At 40.0% G+C, this 25,134-nt stretch overlaps 2 long non-coding RNA genes across 4 annotated transcripts in view; both read left to right on the top strand.

The window, feature by feature from the left end:
* The window catches only part of LOC142600639 (uncharacterized), a 48,136-nt gene extending 23,402 nt beyond the window's left edge, over positions 1-24,734 (top strand). For both annotated transcript variants that reach the window (XR_012834241.1, XR_012834240.1), the window contains exon 3: positions 23,488-24,734. This is a non-coding gene — a long non-coding RNA (uncharacterized LOC142600639). The remainder of the gene's footprint in view (positions 1-23,487) is intronic.
* The window catches only part of LOC142600638 (uncharacterized), a 184,167-nt gene that overhangs the window by 147,832 nt on the left and 11,201 nt on the right, over positions 1-25,134 (top strand). The gene's annotated exons all lie outside the window — the stretch shown is intronic.

Below are 25,134 nucleotides of genomic sequence, written 5' to 3'. Positions count from 1 at the left end.
CATTATGTAACATTTCCAGGCTCTTCCCTTAAAAGTGCTTATCATCTGTATCTTAACTGTCTCACAGCATCCTTCTGAGTGAGGAATATTGTAGTTTGGTTTGGTACATACATTTTTATGAAGACCATCCAGCCCTTCCCATGTTATAAACTATACCCTGTTGCAGATGTCTTCCTCAGACCTTTCTCCTGAGGAAGAAGGAAAGTGAGCTGGAGGAGATGTTTCAGACAAAATGGTGCAATTCTCTTGGAAGAGGTTAGCAAAATGGATTGTTTACACAGATAATGTGGACATTACATATCCGTTATATACACTAGCATATAGTATCATAAATCATATGTAGGTATGGCATAAATACTGTATAGAAATATATGTGTGTGTTGTACATGGAAAGCACAGAACATTTAAAGAAGTTTTGGAAGTGTTTTGTTGAGAAGATCTAGCAATCTTTCCTTGGAGATGCACTTCAAATTCAGTATGAATGACTTTTTGCTGGGGCATTTAGTATAAGGCTTTGGAGGTATACACGTGCTGATATCCACAATCCCTGAAGGCAGTGTACATGAAGTGGTACACCCTGTCTCTTCTCTTGAGCTAGCGTGTTCTTACCCCTTTTTCCATCCCTGTCTCCTGGACACAGTCAGTGGTACCAGAAAAAGCATGGTTTTTAGCCACATTTAGCTTTTCTGTATCACACAGCTGTGAAACACTCCTCCTGTGTAGGAAATGTGTGCTCTTAATCTGAATAGTCCGAAATAGCATTTTTTTCATGGCATGAATCTTCAATTTCTCTTAAACCTTTGCAATGAGAGTACATCTCCCTGGGTTATGTGTAACCTGGCCCACAGGAACCTGGATGATGGGGCTGGCCCTGGTGTGTGACCTGGGGTAGGTCTCTGTCCCTGCTACTCCATTCATCTCTTTTATCTACTTAAATTAATTATAAGCAATTTAGTAAAAGTGGTTGATTTGTGACAGTGACTGGGGCTGTAAGTGCTTTAGTGCTGTTCTTGGAGAAAATGAGGATTCCCCCGCTGAGGGAATGAGGTTGCTTCAGACAGGAATGGGAAAAGGCTTCCAGAATCCTTCTGAAGCAGACAGAAAAGGCTACAAATCCTTCCCATGGCCAGCCTGCGCCTTCTCTTTATTGAAACATATCTGGAAGCAAAGATGAACCAAATGTACCCAAAACTTCATCAGGTTTGGAGAAATAACTGTATGTTTCTCAAATGCAAGCGAGGGACAAACAAACGTGGTAGATGCTTGTTCTCTCCCCTTCACTCACCTGAAAATGTCTCTTGATGAAGCCTAAGTGAGGAAATGAGCCACTGGCTTTCATGAGTTGCAGGTTTTTACTGTTCCCTCAAACGCAAAGCAAGAAAAGAAACCTTAGAAGGACCACATCAGTGTACCATGATTTTCCAGTGTGCCTTAACTCAGGCTGAACCTGAAGGATTGAAGAAGCTTCCTGACAAAATCCACACTGAGACTTCCTCCTCACATCATTTCAAGAACTGCTGCCTCCTTATACATTAAATTGAGTCAAGTCATCGGGGACAGTTTGAAAGCCCACTGAAGCCTGTGGGAATCTTTGCATGGGTCTTTGGATTGGACCATAATCCTTTCCTGGACAGAGCTTTGTCATGAAGCACTAGACTGGGAATTAACATGCATTTTTGAAGTGTTCCAGAATACCACCAATAAAAAAGACATATCACAGCAGCCTTTCAGATAAGCTATACCACTGCGTCCCAAGCTGATGAAACTCCTAAAAGCCCTTCTTGAATATTTCTTAGCAGTCATAACTGGGACTATAGCCCTTGTAAGTTATTTTCCCCATCATTATTACAGTGCACTTGAGGTTCATAAAGACATATTGCAATAAATAATGTATGTAGTACTATGGAAAAATAAAATAACAAAAATAGTCCCAAAAACCCTAGAACATAAAAAGTACAGGAGGAAGAAAAGAATTCTACATTTGAAAAAGAAAATTACTTTGAAATGAGAGGCAAGTGAGTTTAAAAAAACATTATACAAAGAGTTCCTTAAACTTTAATCTTAGGTATATCTGTAATATGAGTGGACAAATAGCTGGATAGATGAACAGGTCATCTTCTAGTGCTTATGAATATGAACTTCCAAATCAGAGAGCTTTGTAAATCTTCCATCATGCAATTTGTTGTCAGTGTGCAGATCTCAGTAAGCAGTTCCTAGCAACGGAAAATACAATTCAACAGAGAATAATTCTACATCCAGAAGTCTGAGGACAAAGGACATAAATCACTGCTGCCAGGCAGTAAAAACTGAAAATGGTATCAAAATCCACCAAAATGGTATATAAAAATAACATTATTCTGATTGCTTCTTCTAATGTACAAGAGGAGTATGAGAAGTTTAATTCTTCTTCTCTCAGACTCAAAGATTTCAAAGAAACAAAATAATTTTGTGCCATTAATAATCTTGTCCAGTAGTTTCCAGCTATTAAAGGAGCATCTTAGGAAGTTTTACTTCACCATCCCATCACTAAATTTCTGTAATCTACATGTTTTTTGCAAATATATACTTTCTTTGAGTATCACTTGACATTGGAAGTAGATGAAAAAACTTCCAAAGAAAGTAATGGAGATTTTTCTGTGTTTGGGAGGGTTTATATAAATGGCTTTTTAAGTTAAAAGAAGTTACAGAGACAGCATATGATGTAAGGGACAAATAATTTCTGAAGCTAGCAGAGCAAATATAAAATAGGACAATTTTAACTTTAGCTGACAAGTATCTGAGGCTAGAGCTGAGATCTTTTGTACAAGCTCAGGTCTTCTGAAGTCTTTTGAATGAGTGTGGAGGATGCTCTTGCATGCACTAAGCAAGATTTAGTGCCTATATACTGTGTTCCCAAAATTTGCAAATAGGGGAGTCTGACAGTTAATCAGAGGCCAAAGTCAGTAGGAAACAGTTCATGGAAGATTTATTATTGCTTTTTCATACAGACCTTTAAGGGTAAAATTATTTCATACTTTTATGAAGCTCTGAAGGTTCATTTCAGGAAGAAAAGTTAGGATCTATGCATACGAGTCACCCCAAAGGATTTCAGTACACCCTTAAGGACATTATTAGAAAGTTTAAGTGGTATTCAAGGTCTTGGGTGGGAAAGTCTCAATTTAGATATTTCCAAGTTTGATGTCTAGTCTAAGCCAATGATTTATTTACATTACTTCATGTTAAATGGAAAAAGATAAACACTTGAAAGCATGGATTTCATCTCCCCTTCTTAACTACCTAGCTCAGGATAGGATGGTATCTTCTGTAAAGGTCTTGATCCTTTTCAGTGACTCTAGTCTATACAAGCACCAAAGTCTACCTTCAGACAATAAAAGCCAGATTCCTCTGTTCAGTTTGGCTTCGGTGCATTTCGCCTGTGGATAACTTCTCATTGATCCTGATCTAGCCGCACTAGTGAACACTTAAATTCACTTTCAGTATCTGAAAAATTGAGGTTTTGGCTCAATTAATGCTGAAAACCTCTGAGGTGGTAGATACCAGCATGAGAAGGAGCTTTCATTTAAAAAAAAATATAATTAAAGATTGATTGCCATCTCTTCATTTACAGGTCAAAGCAAACCCAATGTTCCTTCAGTGTCCAAAAATCACAGACATTTCAATTTCAGCACGAGGGAGACGTTACCAGACGCTATAAATCAAGGACCTGGGCTGCAGGGTAACGTCACGCGTCCAACCGTGCAGTATGTACGTCAGTGCGGCGGGTAACGGAGCGAGGCAGCCCAACCGACAGAGACCATGTGCCTTGTAAATATTATTACTACATCGCATGGAGCCTCAGCAGGCGTAAAGCTTTAAGAAGTCAGACTTGCAGTTTGTTTTCACAATTTGCAAGCCCATTGCCTTTACGCAGGAATGTGTTTTTCTGCATGTGTGTGTGTGGCAGCGGACACCCCAGATGACTGGCAGGCATGGCACCAAGAAATACTTTGGAGACCAGGTCATGGGATTGAGTAGGTTAATGAAGCTGTTGTGCAAAGTCAGAGATCTGAGTAATTATAAAGATGAACCATAGCACAGGTACTCTGGCCTTTTCCCAACATGGTTTATGAATGCCTTGTGTCTGTGTATAAATCTGATGGTGGTGTGTCTGGTAACTGACAGAGAGAAGATACTTGATATTGATTCTACTGCCATTGTTGGTATCCAGTCACATCTAGAAGTAGATGTGAGGGCTTCTCCCCTCCTCTATTTAAATGATAATTTTCTGGAAAATAATGCATTACCCAAAAAGAAGAGAAAAAAACAACAAACCAACCAAAAAAACCCCCAAAACTTTTCATGGTATTCTACCTATTTTTAAATGCAATTTTTCAGCAGACATAACAGTTTCACCAAAACGAGAAGACCCTGGAATGAGTGACAAACTTGGAGAACTCAGAGGTGGCCAAAGAACATTTTAAAGCTGAATCTCTCTCATAGTTTGGGAGAATAGCCAATAATTTTGGTCACTCCCTCTCAAGTTTCCTGAGAAGAAAACAAAAAACTTCCAAAAGACATCAAGTGTTGTCTCCTAATTAAAAAACCAATAGCATTTTTTTGTATTCTCAGAAGTTTCTCTGGGAATGGGAAAAATGTTTCTAACCTGAAAATGTAGGAATTGGACTTAAGAGTTAGTCTGCACTGTAGAAAAATGAATAATTGCCGATGGTGACTAAATTGGAAGAACAGTGATTTTTAAGCCTTACGTGAAAGGTTTTTGACTGCTCAGGGCAGCAACGGACAGATGTCTATTTCTAATCAACACAGATACGGATTCTGCTTCAGTTTGTAGCAAGTCAGGAGATTATTTCATTTCTATTACAATGAGTTCCTCTAGATAGACATTATCCTTAGGGAGGGATCCATGTATGCCTAGATGTAGACTCGTTATCCTACCACTCATAAAGCATGATCCAGCCTAATTTATGGTGAAGATGACTGTAAATTTGATCTAGCAGAGTTTATGTAGCATCTGAGCCAAGGCTAGTAGGAAAACCTGTCTTCTCTTTATATAGCCCTTGTCATAAACATTTGTGAATACACACTGTCAAGTCAAATATTTTTTTCTTTTTTTTTTTTTTTTTTTTTTTTTTGCAAAGGACATTTTTGGAGGAGAAGACTTTTAGGAGGGATATATTTCATGCTAACAGGTCTTTTATGAGCTCTGGGCCAGATCATCTAAGATTTTTGAAATTTCTTGGGCAGTTTCATCCTGAACTGGTGAACAGCGAATCACATGGTAGTTTTTACTGTTAGGACCCAGATGGTAAGAACTATTGAGAAAGATTTCACTCTTGTTGAATCTGAACTCAGATCTTATCCTCATTTTAGCCTCCAATGGCAAAAGCAAATTCTTTGATCATAATTCACATAAAAATGGATCTAAATGTATTTGAATTTACTTGTTTCATCCAGTTATGAGCATAAAGCCTGGTTCTGATTTAACCTAAGACACCTTTCTGCAAAGAAAGGGAGGGTATGAGCAGCAGAGTTATCACCGTCAGATTAGGATTAAGTCTGAAAATGTCTAAATTGAAAAGTTGAAAGGTGATGGATGTCTTGAGCTGTCATTTGGTCTCATCAATGTCACTGTGACATGGGTAGTTTCATGTGATTTTTTTTCTCCCCAAGAGGCTGAGTTTGGAGAGTATACAAATGTACTAGATGCTTGCCTGTCTTACTGTTGAAATTCATTTGTGTTACAAGGCACAAATCTGTCTGAACTGAGATTTGAAGCCACTATGCAAACCAGAAACACACAGCTAATCTCAGTGCTTGCAGGTTACAAAAATAGGGCAAACCACAGGTGAGAACTGCTAATTTTTTTCATCATTTCAAAACTTTAGCACCAAGGGACTAATTCAAAGCCTGCCAAATGGAAAGCAATGGAAAGTTTTGTATTGAGGTCAGTGGGTTTTAGATCAAGCCTCAGAAGCAGCTGACAGCTGCAATGACCCCCAGGTGAACTTCATGGTCTGTTGAAACATCCACACTTGCCATGACTGCCTGCCCATTGCATCGTGTCTTTCCTCAGCCTTGGTTCTCCTACACTGAATTCCTGCTGCCAGCAGGCCAGGCAGAGAAGTGTGTGGTTTTCCAATTGCTATAGGCTGCTGCCCAGTCATGGGTTTAACCTTTTGAGAGCCCTGCCCTGCACTGCAAAATTCATAGCCGCTGAATCACACCCATGACCTCAGCTCCTGCACCAAAGACATAATGACTGTGGAATTCCTCTGTCTAGGGAAGGAAATACTGGAGTCTCCATAGTTTTTGTACCTTGTAACTGGCGAGCGCTAGGTCTGTCATTCCTCCTCATGGTCAGTTCCAGCCAAGGAAACAGTGAGGTATCTGCTATTCTCACAAACACCATTTACACTATTCTGCATGTAGAGGGAACTTTCTATTTTCTGATCTCAGAGTGCTATGAAAATATTAATTAATTAAACAAATAAAAATACTATACTTTTACATATAATCATACTTTTTTCCATATATGAGAATAATAACTGTTGCTAAACAATAACTGTTTAGGAATCCAACTACTCAGTCAAAAATAAAACCAATAACTGTTAGAAAGCAAGAGTTATCTGCCCAATGGACAGTCAGTGTCTAAGGGAGACATGGATACTAAATCTTGCAAGTTGTTTAGCTCTTTTACTTACCTTTTTCTTCTAATATTAACTATTTCTCATGACAATCTGCATTCCTCATAGACTAGTGACAATATGTATTCACTTATGCTCCTGATTGTTTGGAAGAAACTACTTGCAAACCTTGTAGCATTTATTTTAAGTATGCAAGCACTAAGGTGGACCCTGAATACAGCAAGAATGATTGCACTATGAGGACCTGGCCAAAGCCCATTGCAGTGAAAGGAAGCAAGTGCATCATCTTCAGATATCTGGAGAAGCCATCAAAGCTTCAACGTATTCTTCCGAGGTTGCCCAAAATTTCCTCAACTCACGATTATGTTGTCTGAAGGGGTCCAAAACTATTCACATTGTCTTATTATTGCAAAGAAGAAACCTTCTAGGAAAGTATTTGCAGATGGTTTGTTTTCCCTTCTCTATGTTCTTAACTTATAATCACCATAAAGAAGAAGAGGGACATAATAAATCAAGGAACAAACTTCATTGGAATTAATGCTGTAGGACTTTTAACACTAAAACCTTGAGTGCAACTTTAAAACTCACCTTAACTACCATTGTTATTCAACCCTTAAAGACAGAGAAGAACTTCAGAAATAGATGTAAGATCCCTTCTTTAATAGACTGGGCATTTACATCATTGACCCAGGAGTCATGATAAAAACTGAAATTGAAAAAAAAAAAAAAATCCCAGGAGGATATGGAATTATTTGTGGGATAGTTATGATAACTAAAAACTAATCTTAAATGCAGAAGGAGCGTGCTTTTTATGAACAACACTCTAAACCCATAGTCAAAGATATGGGCTTGTTGGTCCTGCTTTGACTGGAAGGTGGACCAGGTACCATTTCTAGATCTCTTCCAACCTGGATCATTCTATGAATAACAACAAGCTTTCTGTTCTGTACGTTTGCAACTCATTCATTCAGCCATCCATACTCAATTTCCCTGCCGGTAAAGTGTAAGAGATGCTTGTTTCCTTACTGAAGGACAAGCCTCCAACAGTTCTCAGGAGATAATTTTAAGAAAGGTAAACTGAGAATGATCCTTTAATTGAACTGTTCTGGTGAATCTTCCTTTTGGTTTGTTCTTGGCATCACCTACCTAGATGGAAGAACATTTTAAAACTAAATTCATTTTAAGCTCTAAGGATTATTGATGTGAATAATTTCAGCATAAATGTTTTCATGCTCAGACATGCCCTGTCTGCGGATATTGTGCTTTGGTGTCATCTGAGCTGCCTCTAAAATACCTGTAGTATCTACATGGAGTATTTAGATCTGACACAAAGCCTACAGTAGATCTGTGCTTTACCAGAGAGGTAGCTAGAAGTAAGGTGAGGTCCCAGTGGGACCTCATGTGGAATGAGACTTAGTGATCCATGCTGAGCCCCACATCTCTGTATGACCTGTTTATCTAACTATCTCCTTCAGTCACAGCCCTTGAAGATCTGAAGCTCTTTTAGTACTAGGTGTTTAATGATTAAATATTTTAGTGTACCCCAGAGGTCCTCCATGTCTACTTCAGAAATATGCAGGTCTCCCAGAGGTCCCATGTCATGTTTGTGAGCCCTGTGCAGATGTCTTGGATACCCCATAGTCTCCATTCTATATGTGTTTTGGAGAACGACATCTTGCCTGTAGTCAGTTTAGTTGCTGCAGCCTGAGGACAAAAATCAGGTCATAAGCTGGTAGATGTTTATTTTAGGATCATCTGCATTGCTCTTCAGGATCCACCTGGCTGCACTGAAGAGGTCTCCAAAGACTGTAATGGGAACTTGCACGCCCAGCTCACATGAACATACCAGCACTGAAAAACAGCTGGCTTTCGAGCTCTGAACCAGTGTTTAAATTCCACCATAGCCATTCCCAATTCATTTCACTCCCCCCCTAACTGCCCCACTTCACGCTTGACATCTATATGTAGCCAATAAATACTAAAACAGATCAGCTAAACTGCCCTCTGGATGTGCCTGTCTCTTTTTATTGACTATAAAGAAGCCCAGAAAACTAGGCTAGGCTTAAAATTTTACTTTTAGTGGGCTAACATTAGCCGAAATGAAATCCCACCTTAAATATACAGGGATGTTATGAGCATTAGTTCATATTTTATCATTAATAATCTGTAGCTTAACTCTAGGGAAAATTTAAACAGAAGAGGCTAGAGATTTATAGATATCTAGGTGAAGGGTTATAAAATGCATATGTGTGTGTGCAGGCTGTGGGTGTGCATACTTTCATATATATGTATGTGCACATATTTATCTATACCTGTATATTTATATAGGCAAAGAAGAATGAATACTTTCCATATAGTGCATTCAATGAAATGAGCAGATTTTAGAGCCAGAGGGATTTGTTATGACCATCTAGTCTGGTGTTAAATACAAGATCAGATGTAGATACACGGAAACATAAGCAAAAATATTGTCCGTCTCACCATTTCTGTCTTCTGTGGAGCAATGCTTGCTCCCCAGCTTCATTTGTAGTGATGACGCCTGTGCAGTTGCAGACAGCAAGGAGGGGAGGGATGTGATAAATGAGGAATTGAGAGGTGGGGACCTTTGGCTCCTCACACTTCAAGTGAGTCACCCAGCATGGAAGAGCCATCACACTCCCAGTGTGGAGGCAGGAAGCCTTCCATAAAAACATGAGCAGCAGTAGAGCCTGGTTGGGATTAGCCTAGGACTTAGACTGCTCCTGGTTTTTTTTGGTGCTTCTCATATGTATGCATGTTCCGTCGTTGCTGGATGGTTATGAATACGTGCCAGATGTGTTGCACGTGCTCCTGTAGCAAACTGAACCTTTTGCAGCTTCGTGTTTCTCATTATCCAAACATTTTTTCTGTGTCCTACCTGTAAATAGTCACAAACCTAAAGTTTGTTGAAGGTCAGTCTAATGGAGAAAGCATCTCTGAATGGAGACAACCAGTGTCTACCACAGGGACTTTGAGTGAGTCAGGCTGGTTTAAGAATCCAGCAGTTCAACAAGATGCCGGAAGGATTTTCAAAAGCAGGTACTTTGGCTTCATTCACTCATCGCTGCTGAGACACTTTTTCAAACCTGACCCTTAATCTCTCTGATCTTCAGTTCATCTCGTCTGTAAAACAGGATAAAAGTAATGCTGCCTTTCCCTATTTAAAATATAAGGTGATCAAAGCAGTGGCTGTCTCGTAAATGTCTGTGTGCATTTGTCTGCATGGAGTCATGTGTGTGCGTGTTTGAGTGTTTGTGACATGGTCTACGTATATATTTTCATAAGTCAATATGTGTGGGGGGCCTCTTAGGGAGCAACACCTATTACAAACAAGCATGGCTTAACTGACTTTTTAAACCCTTCTGTCTTGTGTATGAAGCACTGGGACATCTGCTCAGCCTTCCAACAGATCTGGGAAGATCAATATATGTATTCTCGATGTTTTTCCATATGGGAAAAGAGATGTATTGAACACATATATTCATAACCACCTAGAGGCAATCAGGGAAGGTAATTTGGGGAGCTGTGATTCCTGTCACAGGGACAGCTGCTTCTCCTCAGGACTGTCGGGATGGAGAGTGACAAGCTGAGGACACATCGGGTCACTGCTATCTCCCCCAGTGAAGCCAGCATGGCTCCACACTGAGTCCATGGGGGCCAATATCAGAGCCCATGGCGGAATCGGATGGGGAGCTTGATCCTCGTGTCAAGAGAGGGGGGCGAAAACACGCCGTTCACCACCTGCCTGGGATGCACGGGGCCAGGCACGGAGCCGACTGTCGCTGCACATCCCTCCATGCTGACAGCATCCTCAAGACTTGGCTTTCACCCTCCTGCCTGTAAGGTTTGGCGTTATGTATCACCTGCCAAAACATGGAGTGGAAGGCCTTGCCGCCTCTGGAAAAACACTCAGCGAGTGAAGGTGCTTGGGACAGGGTGTTCCTGCCATCAGTAAATCCTGGGCAGATTGTGAATCCTCCCCGGCTGCGGTGTAGGTGTTGCTTTGCCGAGGGAAGAGTAGAAAGATTAGGCAATTTTAACCTAAAATCTCAAAGCTTCATCCACCTTCAAAACTGCAGATTACAACTACGTAGGTAGAGAATTTGATGATTGTCTTCCTTTTTTTTTTTCATCTTTTTTCATGTAAAATAATGCTAGAGTTTCATTTTAAAAAATAAGGAAAAGGAGAAAAAAAGCTTTGAAAGCTTTAAAAATGGAAAACTGTGCATTACTGTTAGTTTGTTACAGAAAAAAATAGTAAAATACAAACCTTTTTGTTATCAGTAGGAAAATATAATGATAAATACAAAGAAGAACCATAAATTGAGGAGAGAGAGAAGGAAGGGTGCCAGCAAGAAAGCTGCGACAATTGGAGAAGTGATCGCACATTGAAGAAGTTGTTTCAGTGCTTCGTGGAACAGCAGGTCAGAGGTGGTGGTTCGATGCTCAAGTGCCTCTCTTTGGATAAGATCGGCTGTCACTTTTCATCAAATACCCTGTACTAAATCCAAAGCATTTCAGCTATCAGGGCTGAGATTCATCCGCCTTAATTGTCCACACAGAAGCAATCTTGCATCAGCAGAATCAGCCCCTGGAGGTGTCTGCTTTCCCCTCTTGACTTCTGGGAGAGCTGCAGGTGACCATAATTCTCATTAAAACACTTCAGCTGTTGCTCAAGTTAGATGAGATGAATTTGGGCTCAAAAACTTACTGACAAACACAGCCAAGGAATGGGAAACCAAGAGAAGTGAGGTAGGAATAACACCTGTTGGTAAGAGGGATTTGGCTAGGCAAGAAATGTCCAGGAGTCCTTTGCAAGGGCACTACCAGCCAGATGTCAAAGGAGAGAAATACCCTTTACCCACTCTTGCTTCTTTCCTTCCCATGTACCAATGTAACCTGTGGAAAAGTTATCCTAGTCCCAAATTAGGCTACAAATGCGCAAGGAATCCAAAGCTGGTGATATGCCTACAGGGTGCACAGTTGAAAGTTAATTTGATATAGTGAACTCCATAGTACTCCTTTTTCTCCTGGGAAAAAAAAGAAAACAGGAATAAGAAAAAGACAGTATTTATGCTTCTGGTTTATTCTAGTCCAGAATACATATCCTCTCCTCTTTTCATATAAGTCAATATTTCAGCAACTGTTTTATTCGGTGGATGAGGAATTGGTTGGATGGTCATATCTGTAGAGTAGTAGTCAATGTCTCAATGTTCAAATGGAGATCGGTGACAAGCAGTGTCCCTCAGGGGTCTGTACTGGGACCTGTACTTTTAAATACCTTAACCAATGACATAGACAGTGAGATCAAGTGTACCCTCAGCAAGTTTGCAGATGACACCAAGCTGAGTGGTGCAGTTCATATGCCTGAGGGACAAGATGCCATCCAGAGGGACCTGGACAAGCTTGAGAAGCAGACCCATGTGAACCTCATGAGGTTCAACAAGGCCAAGTGCAAGGTCCTACCGCCCTTCCCTCCCCCCATACTGATACAGGCTGGGGGATGAAGGGATTGAAAGCAGCCCTGAGGAGAAGGGCTTGGGGATGTTGGTGGATGAAAAGCTGGACATGAGCCAACAATGTGTGCTCGCAGCCCAGAAAACCTGGGCTGCATCAAAAGAAGTGTGGTCAGCAGATTGAGGGAGGGGATTCTCCCCCTCTACTCTGCTCTCATGAAACTCTCTTGGAGTACTGTGTCCAGCTCTGGGGGCCCCAGGACAAGAACGACATGGAGCTGTTGGAGCAAGTCCAGAGGAGGCCATGAGCATGATCCGAGGTCTGGAGCACGTCTGCTATGGAGACAGGCTGAGAGAGTTGGGCTTGTTCAGCATGGAGAAGAGAAGGCTCTGGGGAGACCTTAGAGCCCCTTCCAGTCCCTGCAGGGGGTTTATAAGAAAGATGGGGACAGACTTTTCAGTAGGGCCTGTAGCAATAGGACAAGGGGTAATGGTTTTACACTAAAAGAGGGTAGATTCAGACTAGATATAAGGAGGGAATATTTTATGAAGAGGGTGGTGAAACACTGCCACAGATTGCCCAGAGAGGTGGTAGATGCCTCATCCTTGGAAACATTCAAGGTCAGGTTGGACGGGGCTCTCAGCAATGTGATTTAGTTGAAGATGTCCCTGCTTATTGCAGGGGGGGTTGGACTAGATGACCTTTAAAGGTCCCTTCCAACCGAAATTATTCTATGATTCTATGATTCTATGCATACTTGTTAGCAGGTGGACACATGATTATCCTAGTAATTTAGCCTAATCCAGAAGAAAAGTGTATGAGACTGAATAAAGCAGAAAATAAAAATGTCAACCAGGAAACAAAGAGCAAGTGTGAGTGGAAAGGCATCTTAGTGGGAAATAGAGGAAAGTGTGGTTAAACATAATGTAATACCCTGTCGAACCATGGTCTGTCAGACTCTGAGAACTTCAAGTACTGGGATGTTAGTGAACCCTGTGTCCTGTTGGGTTCTGGGGCACACACTCTTATCCATTAGCATTCAAAATAAAGTCATAATTTTTGGCTCATTTGCATGGAAAAAAACTTTCATGATCCTACAGCTGTTCTCACCCCAGTATTCGTAATTTTATTACTCAAATATCAACTTTTGTTCGGTGTCCAAGTGCAATGAAAACATAATATTTAAATATAAGCCCCATTTACCTTTCAAGTATTTTTCCTGTCCAAAAAATTCCTAGTAATTTGTGTCTAATTCAGGCCCTGAACTCATTATTCATCTCTTCTGTGTGCCTATTCATATTAATAGGTGCTAATTCTACCCTTGTGACATCATCACTGTTCCTAAGGTAACGGACTGTGATGTCAGAAACACAAGACAATAGCCTCTGGTTATGAATAAGCAAGTGGGGAAAATGAGTAATGAATTAATTGAAAGGCTTGTAGACTGTAGCAAAATATCTCAGGATCCAAACTTCCCACAAATGTTTTAACATACATTACCAGCTTAATTTTCAACAGATTAGGTATTGGCTGGGTGCACTGGGTGTGGGCCATTTGTGCGTGTGTGTGTTGGATTCTTGATGGATAATGTTATGTTAGGTGAATACTATTTAGTCATGCTGTGCTCTAATGGCTGTCATCTCTTGAGCTTTAGAGTATTTAGTTTCATAACCGAATAAAACATTCTCTTATCCAGGTCTGGGGTAAGGATATCAGTGTAGCCTTGTTAAAAAAAAGGAAAAAAGAGAAGAGAAAAAAGGCAGAAAGATCTACTTGGTTGTCTAGTCCAATGTCCTTGGTAATGTAAATAGTGTGTTGTACTGTATATAAGTTGAATATCAGTTGCTTTCCTCAAGAGAAAATTTTAGCATGGGCCAGCTAGCAGGGAAGGGGTTTTCTTCTCCCTGCCCTCCATGTAGCTTACTAGCTGAATTTTCCTTCTTTTTCCTTTCTTTTGCTTAATTTTAATTATTCCTTTGCATTGATTTCAGCACTTAGCACCTCACTAGGTAATTCTCTGTGCAATCTTTGCTTCTTTTTCACTAAACACAACAAACTAGATCCATAAAATTATTCAGGAGTTGAACTGAAATTTTAAGATTGTATGTTTAAAATCTAGGTTCCTGATACGCAACCTTTCCTCCCTATTTTTATTCCCTGACTTCCACTATCTCCACTGCATCTCCTTCTGGGACCTTACCTGTAGAGCCTAGCTTGAAGGGTTCTCAGTCATTATTTTCATGTGCAGAGGTCTGTGGGATCTCTCCCACCAGAAACAAAAAGTACTGTAAAGGAAGGATAGCCCCATCTGTAGGGCCAGATTGCTGTGCATGCTTTGAAAAACTGGTTGCAAAATGAAACCCTTGATTTTCCCTCCCAGACTTTGTTTTCCACAGGAGAATCAGCTTCACAGCATTGTCTACTTTGCAAGGTCTTGAAATAGATGCAAAGAAACACTAGGCAGCAAATGAAACATCAGCTCATGGTTCCTTGGGACATCTGTTTAAAGAAAACCCCAGAAATTCCCATGACTGCCAACAAGCTGAGTTTTACAATACTTAAACATGCCAGAAAAAGGGTTGAAGGTCTGTCTGAATCCAGATGGCCTACTGGGCTAGTACGGTTAAAGCATGCCAGTTTCTGTAGCCAACAGCACAGAAGGGAGTGATTTGGCTAGCATTATGGCCATCTGCCTCTAACTCCTCAGCCCAAATGACCGGATACCCACTGCAGCTGAATCAACAGTGCAAGTGCACAGCAAAGCTCAAATTTACAATGCTGGATCTGTATCAAGATGCTTCAAAATGGTGATCTGGGCTAGGAAGTCAAAGATAGATGAGCCAGATGCTGGTGAGATCCCTGAAGTGCTCTACAGATAGTCACCTTCCTGTGTGCATCTCTATCCACCCACCGGGAATTTTTTTCAGTATTAAAGTAATTCTCTTTTGATATGTGCATTCACACTCAAAACAAATAGATAAAAAATAAATTAAAAAGAAACAAACACCAAAGCAAAATTCAGTGTAAAGTGGAAATGTAGTCCAAGCTTGAAAAGCAATGTTAGGATGTTATAGTGATTCAAGATGTTATTCTTGGGTGTGTTTCTTGGTTTGCTTTGGTTTGATATGCTTTTATTTGGTTATTCTGGAAGATCTATATATCTCATTCATCCCAGTTTAGAGTAAGATATCAGATACAGTTAGGTTAGGACACATCTGTATGAAGATGAGATACAAGGTGGAGTTTTGTCCATCCATCTCAAATAACCACTCAACCTCTGTAGTCCCTTGAGCCCTGGGGATTAGTTAGTGAAGCCCTGAGATCATTAACTGTTCTGTAAAGCCAATTCTTCTGCTTTTATGATGGAACATTATGGAGTGGCTAGCTTCTCGAGGGACATTTACACTCCTGAAGTTTCAAATTAGGAAAAAAAACCCCAAAAAACCTTCATCTAAAAAACCTTATCACCCTTTTGAAAAGTAATTACTAGAGAGGTGAGAGAGATTGTTCAGCCATCCTGTGGTTATTTCTGAGATTTTTTTAAATGTCCCCAAATCTGGCCAAAATAATCTTGAAGCAACTTATTTCAATAAGATTGTATGTGTAGAGAGACATACCAGTTCAGACTAAAAAGCTCTTTAGGAAGAGACCCATAAGAGATGCCTAAAAATAAATATAAGAAAAGGGCAATTTCCCCCACATATTCTCTTTGATCTTCTGTGGGAATGGCTAAGGGAATTTCATGAGAACCAGGGCTGCTGTCTTTGGACATCTTTAATTTCAAATGTCAAAATATTTGTCCACAAATTTTTTTAATGTTTTCAGAACTCACTTTCCACTCTCAAAATCTGTCAAAAGTAACAGTGGAGAGTTACTTTTTAGGGATTTTTGCCTTTTAGGAGAAAAATTATTTGGATGCAATTTCTCAGTCAGCTCTAAGAATTACTAGGGGAAAAAATCTGTTTAAATACACAGCATAACTTTTCAAGTTTCTAAATTGATCAGAGTACGGTTTTGACAGATTTAAAACACTGAAGTAACAACATGGAGTAGCTACGCATACAGCCCGTGTATTAATCCAGTTTGACATATTCTTTGCCAGTATTGATATAACATTTGGTGTTACTTTTAATCAAAATGTAGATAATACCAGGAACAATTCAGAAATTTATGTGGTGCATGTAATATAGATGAAAAACTTTAGAGAAATAAAATTTTGAGATCATTCCTGTATAAATAACTCTCAGCTAAAAGTTTCATTATATGCATGGAAATTAAGATCAGAATTCGCATTAACTTCTTGTCTGATGGATGACCCAGCAATAAGCATGGTGGAGATCAGACTTCTTTATGGCATTTCTTCTATTGGGACATTCTGTGAGTGTTGTAGTAAAGCTAGCAGCCATGGCAATGCAACTGCTGATTAATTTAGGTGAAGCAATTTCTCCTTCTATATTTCAAAAAAAGCATACTCCACAGAAATGAGAGGGGATGGAGTTCATTGCAAAGATTATAAAATGAAGGAAGCAGAGCTGGTGCACATCTATTCCAGTCTCTGTCTTGCATTTGTTCCTCAAAGCAAAAATGAAAAGTAAAGGGAATTTTATATATTTAATTATTTGATGCAAGGGCATATCTCCATGGTAGCTGGAGTCACTTAGATTTCTTGTAATGATTCCAGCGGATATCAAATGACGCTTTGCTTGAGTTCCAGGACGTTTGTGTGCAGCCAGGATGTGCTGGTGGGACAGGCGCTTTGTAGGTAGGATGTGACGTACACCCCCGTACAATAATTTCTGTCGGCATTGTGTTGGATGCAAAGGACAAAGGGAGTTGCAGTACTTTATCAATTTTCTCATTTGAAGTCTACTTAGAAAAGATATTAGGAAGCCCTGTTCTGGGGAGAAATTGGTCTTTGACTGTCTTTTTTTTTTTGTGGTTTTCACTCAGGCCTTTAAGCCCTAGGGAGCGATGCATAGTTCTATTTAAATAATCCACTTGTATATTTTTTTTCCGTGAATGCTGATTTTATTTTTCAGAATTACGCGCTTACATTGCTATGTTTCGGGTGCCGCAAAATACCATCAAAATGGAAGGGGTTTTTTTTTAGTGTAAGACTGTGGTGGGTCTCTGAGGTTCATATTTGGCTTTAAGAGATCAATCCCAGTCAGCTCTGATGGATCCAGCTATTTTGGCCAATGGTTATCCTTCTGCTAATTCACTTGTGGGGAAAAAAAAAAAAGAAAAAGAAAAAGAAGAAATAAAAACATCGTATGGTGGTTCTAAAGTCCTCCCATCCATTGAATTCATCACACACATACACACTGAGAATGGAATCCATCCATCCTTCAGTATCATGAGTTTGGTTTAAAGAGCTGCACGGATGGGAAAGTTTTATAATCACATTCCCTGGACTGAAGTTATGTGGTAAAGATCAGGTTAACCTGGGTATAACTGGCTGCCAGAAAACACAGAAAATACGTTAGGAAGCCAGCCTTTCTGCTCTGTCTGAGCTTTAAAACACAGTATATGTGTGCATGTGTCTATTTATGCAACGAGAGAGAGACACACGCACATACACACATATATACGCCTCATTTAAATGGAGCCATACAAGCAAACACACTTACACCAAAATTCATCCCCAGTGGCAGTTTCATTGGCGGCAAGGCACTGATATATGGGACAAATTCAAACATTTATCTTAATGAATAGATGAAATCTGTCACTTAATGTTTGCAGTAAAAGAAGACTCATTTTTTTTACATGAGTATTTCACATTAGACAAAATGAGGACCAAAATTTGAAAGAAGTGGATACTCACACCAGAAAAACTTTGGTTCCTGTCTTAGCTGACTCAGCCACCAAGATTTCCTGTTGTCAACAAATGTGTTGAACTTATATAGGGATGATTCAGAGCAGGAGCCTGGCTAGGTGCTTTAAATTGTCTCTTCTCTTGCGTGCTCTCTTTCTCTCCCTGTGCATTAATTGCAGAAGACAACTAGTCAGTGAAAATCTACTTGCTGAGTATCCACAGTGTGGAAGATGTCTGATCATAGCAAATGGGCAGCCAGATCTAGTAAAAAGTGGCAAAGTTGATGTGGTGAGCAATTTCAATACTGGCACCTTATTACCACCTTAGAGTGTTGAAAGCCGATTCTCTTTTTCTAATGAACTTTTCCCTAATATCTTTTCTACTAAAATTCTTAAGTCCAATTTTTATTTTTTTTTCTTAAAACTGTTATCAATTTAATGTTTTTTCTTTACTAATGAAAACAATTTTTTTCAGTACTTAAAAGGTAGATCTTAAGTAAATCAAAAAATTTTATAGCCTCCAAAATGATTTTGAACAGAAAGTACTTTTTTTTTTTCTAAAAACTGTAATATTTTTATGTTAGTATAAGAAAAGAAAGCTTCATAGTGATTACGTGCTTTCACTGAATGCAGCAATTTTTGAGTTAATATTATTTTTGGTAAAAAAGGAAAATATTAAATTAAAATAATAGAAAAATCATTACTAGTGTACTACAAAGCAGTAACTCCCCACATTAAAGAGCACAGACCACCAGTAATTCATACAGACCATTGTGGTGGTCCACAAAACAAACATTTTGGAAGCAAAGCAGTAGGAGATCCTAATAGTTGCATGAAAAACGGTCCAACAGAAGTTTTCTCTGCTGTTCAAGCCTTCATCAAATGGAAAAATTAAATGAACTACTGCCTTGTGGCATGGCTGTGTGCAGTATTGAGAAATCTGTACTTGCTAGAAGAATACTAATATCTGTGCAGCTGCCTTAGAGCAAACTTCATGGGAACCCTGGGAACTTTCTGAGACTACCATAAGGGTTTTTCAGCCTATTCTGAGCTGCAAATTTCCACAGTTACTTCAGAATTAGCTAGTTTCAAATCAGACCGTGTAGTGATCAAGAACTTGCAATGGACTTGGATTTTGGCCTTAAAGTCTTTGAATCACCTGTGTTCACCAAACATACCTAGTTCAGTTCTGTGCTCTACATGAAGAGTGTGTGGGGTTTATAGACTAATCCATGCGCTGAGCAGAAGGAATTCTAAGATGAGCAGTGCCTGTCGGATTATGCAGAAACACTGAAAAACGTAAAAATGTAACACAGAGAGATAGCAAGAAATTGAGACAAATAATAGCCTGAAAAATCAGGAGGAGTGTGGAACATGAAAGAGAGTGAGCAGTTATTTATTCATAGGCAGGTGATTTCAATTAAAGGGATGAGAAATGTAAAATTCAGATGGAAGATCGTAAGACCTCTAAACACATGAGAGCCTTAAGAGAAGTATTTAGAAAGGGTAGAGTAACATCTGGGATCCTGAAAGCTGGACTGGATGCTAAAGCTGCATGCTTACTGGTGAACAGAACAAGGTCAGAGGGCCCTAAGAGCAAGTGTCATGGCAGAGTTCACATTCATACGGTGGGATTCCCTTTCTCCCAAGATCAGGTTGACATAATCCATCCTGATGACTGAGAAACTAAAGACCTGGTGGCCTAAACTGATTTCTGTATCCCACATTAGGTGATGCAAAAGTGAGGGCTTAAGTCTTGCCAGTGGACAAAAGTGGATTAACCCTTTTGGTTTTGGAGCTATTTCAGATGTGCTCAAAAATAACTGCTGTAGTCCACTACAGTCACTCTCCTGGATTGCAAAACTGTATTTAAACTCATGGATCAGGGTTCTCCCTTGGAGACAAGGCGGGGTGTTATCAGCAAGTCAATGCGGGGACATTTATCTCTGCACTGTCACTCACTGCAGAGCTAGTTATCTCTCAAAGGGCTGATACCGCCTCTTCTCACCCAGAGAGAGAGGTGATAGTGGTGCTATCTCGGAGGCTTTACACCCAGCTCTGGCCTCAGTTAACATCCTCTCTTTGATAGGAGAGGAGGAGGAAGGGCTATGGTGGAGCACAGGCTCTGGTGCCAGATATAGTCAGTGAGGGAGGTCGGGATGAAGGGGAAGCTGTAAGGCAGGATCATCTGGGTGGTTCTTACGGGAAGGGTTTCTAGTTATATCTACGATGTATTTCACGCTCACATGAAGATATCAATAGCCAGCATTCTGTTTATTCCCCTGGCATGATGGAGGGTTGGTGGAGAATCTCAAAGTGAGGTGCCACAGCGGTGGGCAGAGCAGCTGATCTTGCTGGCACTGCTGAGCAGATGGCTGCATGTAACTGTATGTAAAAATGATTTTAGATATAGCAACACAGATGGGGAGCAGTCAGGGCAAAGACAGGTCTCCCTGTGAGGTGCCTGAAAAACACAAGTCATTAACACAACTGATCAGGAACAGAGAGAGAGATGGTAAAATAGAATGAGTCAGGAATACACAAGTATTTAGCAGCTTTCTTGGATAGAGTAGCCATGCCAAGTCCTTTAACTGCTATCACACATTTGTCCTCAGAAATGAAGAAAAAAGAAGTATCACCTAAAATGACTATTAAGATCTTTGCCTGGTGGGTAGATACATGCACCTGGGGCTCTGAATACACTCTCTAGTATTTCATTCTCCACCCAGGGTGGTGAACTGAGCAAACTGCTTGCAAAAACTGTATTCACGCTTCTTCAGTATATAGACAACACCCACTGTTTCTGCCAGGACCATAAAATATATGGTCCTTGGGCTGCAGGTAGGCTTCAGAGGCTTCATTTCTCCTTCTGAGCAATGAGTCAGCACACCTTTCACTCTCACTTGCCCAGCCAATGTCCATAGGTCTCATATGAGTAATGAATGCGCATATGCCTCTTGGTGATTTAGGTGGTAAGGCAGACTGTGAATCTTCTGGAAAGAGGCAAGGGAGCAGGAGAGAAAATCAGGCAAAGGATATTGTCAAGGAAGGACCAAAGCACAGACTACCTGATTTTGATAAAGCTGACAACTTTTATGGCCCATGTGCGTTGTTCACTTCTGGTTTGCACCTGCAACACCAAGAATAGGCTGTTGGTCAGTCTGTGTGGCTTATTTAACTTACCCTTGTGCCAGGATCCCCAGGAGGAGTCTGGAGAGCACTATCTCCTTTAGCTTGGTCAGATAACATCTCCTCAGTTCTCCCAGTCCAAATGTGACAACCCTGATAATTGTTACTGGCTGGGTCACAAATGTTTAGTATGCAGACAGAAGCATAATCCACCGGCTCCATATCTACCTCCCTCCACGTCCCCTTGTTTCCTGCATTAAATCCACAGGAGCTGCGAACCTACAACAGAGGTAGGAATATTTCTTGCTACATATCACAAGTTGTAGGAAGCTCATAGTACCCAATGGAAGCCATGATTCTGGCCAAAACAACATCCATCAAATAAGTAAGAGTTAGAAAATGCATAACAGATTTATATTTATTATTCTAGTAAATCTCCCTCCTCTTCTCAATGTCTTCTGGTGTGCAGTAACATACAATGCACCACAGCACATGATATACTTAGTAAGATCTTTATTTCTCCATCTTCCAATTCTTTTATTTATCGCCATGACCTAGACAAGGTGGTATCTGAGAAAAGCTGACACAGGCACTTACGTGGCCAAGGGCCAAATCCAGAACTGGTGCAAACCTGTTTGATTCCACTGTAGTCAACAGAGCTATATCAATATTCATTGCTTGTAATCCAGCCCCTCAAGTCAAAGCTGTAGAGTTGGTTTGTTTCTTTAAGATGTAGCATAGACAGTTAGCAACTACTAAAATACTAACTCTTATTTTTCTGATTCAAATTGCTGTATTAAATTGTCTAACATGACACAATAGGTGTAGCTAATGACTTGAAGAACCTCTATACTTTTTGTTTTCCCAAGACCCAGCTTTAGAGATTAAAAGAACAATAATTTTCCTGATGTTCTGAAAATTCAACAACCTTAAAAAGTCTGAAGATGGCTGGCTGGAATCACTACTTTTAAATTTTTAAGTCATTGTGTGTTTCTGTTGTCCAAGGAAATCTCCAAAATTCATAGGAGTAAGCAAGATAAGAGACAGAGTGAAGAGAACTTAAAAAACCAAACCCACTATATTGTTCTTAGCTGAAAATAGATTTGGAAATTAAATACAAAATAACCTAATGTGATTTTCTTTCAGCTGGGTAGAGGTTCTGAAGAAAAAAATGTGAAGTGAAAATAGAATAGAGAAAGAATCAGAGAGAGACCAAACTAGGAAAAGAAGAGGAGATTTTGTGTGTGTATGTGTGTGTGTGTGCAAAAGTTTTCCACTAGAGGAGAGCTGTGTTGGTCTGGAATTCAAGTCCAAAGGAACGCTCCCATAAATTAACTCATTTTTGTTTTTTCAAACATCAGTTAGCCTCACCACAAGGTCTCGGTGCTGTGCCATTTCCAAACCACTTTGGGACTGTCAGACATAAATCATGGGGTGTGGAAGCAGTGGAGGCAGAGAGTTATGATCTGGGCACAAGGTGCAAATTGCTTAGAGTTAGCGCCAGATTTCTTTTTTTTTTTTTTTTTTTTCCCCTTTTCACCACAAGGATTTTTTTTTATTATTCCTTTTCTTGTTCTTTTCATGCCTTTCTCTCTTCCACTCTCTTCCCCACTGCCTTTTTTGTTTGTTTGTTTTGTTTTTAATTATTATGATAAGCAAGGAGAATTAACAAGAAGCAATTAGGGTAACATTTACTGTAAAAAAGATCTCTGTTGGAGTGCTGCTCCCAGGATGACATCCCTAGTAAACTCCTACCCAGCTGAGGGAGTATTTTCCTCTCTTTTCTTTCTCACTTCCCTCCCCTTCCCTGTTTTATGATCTCTAGCAGTGATGGTGGTCTCAGTCTCACAAAGAGATCCAGCAATTGTTTTGTTGATAGCAGTTTTTTAATAGCAGTTACTGCTTCCTCGAATACATAACTACAGTAATCTATGACACATTGGCTCTGATGCTCACAGATGACTACAGGTGATTTTTTTGCTGAGGGCAAAAAGAGATCTAGAAATTAACTATCAGAAAAGTGCTCTGCATAATCAGAAATTTAGGCTTCATCTACTTGCCTATCATTGTACAGCTCAAACCAAAACATATAAAAGAAGAAAAGTAATGGTCAAAACTACATGACTGAGTTTGTGCCCTTTTTCTCTCTCCAGTGATGATGCTGGATAACTATGGGGAGAAGTAAACAGGCCTCTTTGGACATTAAAGATATATTGTCTAAACTGGAGTTCAGTAAAGCTTGCTTGGATTATGCATTGCTGTAAATTTCTTCTTCAAAATAGCCTCAGGAGAAGACAACATTTGCATGTTAGGAACTTCCTACAACTGGATTATTCTCTCCTGCTACTCCATGATCTGATTTCAGTCACTCTGCTACTTGCCTTGGAGTAAAGAAAAAAATTATTCTGCTTCTGTGTCATTTCAGGACTTTGACATAAGTAAGCCTGGAAACCAAAGCATGGAGATTCATCTTCCAGTGACTGAAGCTTAGACTCCAGTTTTGCCAACTTTCTCACCAAAACAAGCCTCTTAGTTGCTGATGGATCTTCTGTCTTGTTTCAAACAGATCCACAGAAGAGACAATGCTCAAGGAGATACTTCTAAGGTCCTCAGACAATGTGCTATAACTCTTTGTAGCTGCCTTCCTTCATAAACCCACTTAGAGTTTATTTCCCCCTTTTGTGTTTATTTTAAAACCACATCATCTAGTACTCCTAAGTCCATGGAGTGGGGATTTCCTTTCTTACCTCCTTTGAGTGTAAGGACTTTGACTTTGTTTAGAACAGGTGTATCTGCATGACCAAAAGCTGAAGTGGTTCCTTGTTTGGCTCCAGAACTACCCTACAGTTAATGGCACAGATTTGTTCTTACGCTAAGTCCAGAGGAGCCCAAGTGCTAGAGTGCAGATGTGAACAAAGGCATGGACAAAGTGGACATCAGTTTGGCATGGGTTTTCATTTCGGGCTTCTCAGTAACACCCTGTGTAAAGTTTTCCAAAGAGTCCATTTGTAAATCTGTAAGTCGTACTCAACAGCTGCCTCATTTGTGTTCCCCAGGAAGGAATTTTTACACAGCTTGTACTATCCAGGCCATGTAAAACATAGTCATTCCTAAAAATAGTTGACCCCTTTTTGCAAAATCATGATTAGGTCAGTCACATGTTCTTTTCAGCTAAGTACTCTGAAACCACTGTTCCCTTCCAAAACTTCTGCCCTAGACCTTCTAGTGCTTTTATTTTGACGGATCTGAGGCAACTCTAATTAAACCTTTCTGCATGAGATTTTTTTATTATTATTATTATTTTTCCCTATCACATTTCTGTCAGAGTTGAATATTGCATCCAAACTGAAATAAGATATATCCTGCATTTAGATGTGTTTGAATTAAGCATCGCCTGGCACGTGTTTTATGCTTGCATCATACACACTGCTGCACTGCAGCCTTGCCCTCAGCTGGTCTTCAGTTAGGAATGAGTGACTTAATTTCTGCCTAGACCTCTCTCGTCCTGGAGAAAAGAAGAGAATGTGCTGGAGGAGACATGAAGAGCTGGTTATCCTCTCTGCAAACATTTCCCCTTCTTTCCTTTGCAATGTCCACTGTCATAATCCAGAGAGAGATTTTGGACACTTGAGAAACTAGCCAATGAGATTTTTATCTGCAAAGGAGTTGCAGTTCACAATGCTGTAGGCAGTCAAGACATTGTATGATAACCTTCAGGTGGCAGCATGAATTACAATGGATAAACTTCAGCAGGTCAATTGATTGCACATTGGGAAGCTGAGTGACAGAGAGAAAAATATATAAGCAGAAGCAGCTTTGGCTGTCAAGGAAGCACAGTCTGTTTGAACGGTGCTGTTGTAAAAAGAATCATTGTTGTTGGTGTGTGGCAGTTTCTTCTCCTAATAAAAGGTAATCTAATAAAACCTGCCAGCTTGTTTGCTTTCACACTTGAGTGTCCCATGTTGAGAACCGTATCAAGTTGAAACTGTATTGAGCAAGCGTAAACAGCATTCTTCAGGAAGAAGTTCAGCTGGTTTAAGAGCACTTGGAGGTCTCAAAAGGAAAATATAAA

Source organism: Balearica regulorum, chromosome 2, assembly GCF_011004875.1.
Source record: "Balearica regulorum gibbericeps isolate bBalReg1 chromosome 2, bBalReg1.pri, whole genome shotgun sequence".
In the NCBI taxonomy this organism is placed as follows: domain Eukaryota; kingdom Metazoa; phylum Chordata; class Aves; order Gruiformes; family Gruidae; genus Balearica; species Balearica regulorum.
This window is presented reverse-complemented; position numbering and strand designations above follow the sequence as displayed.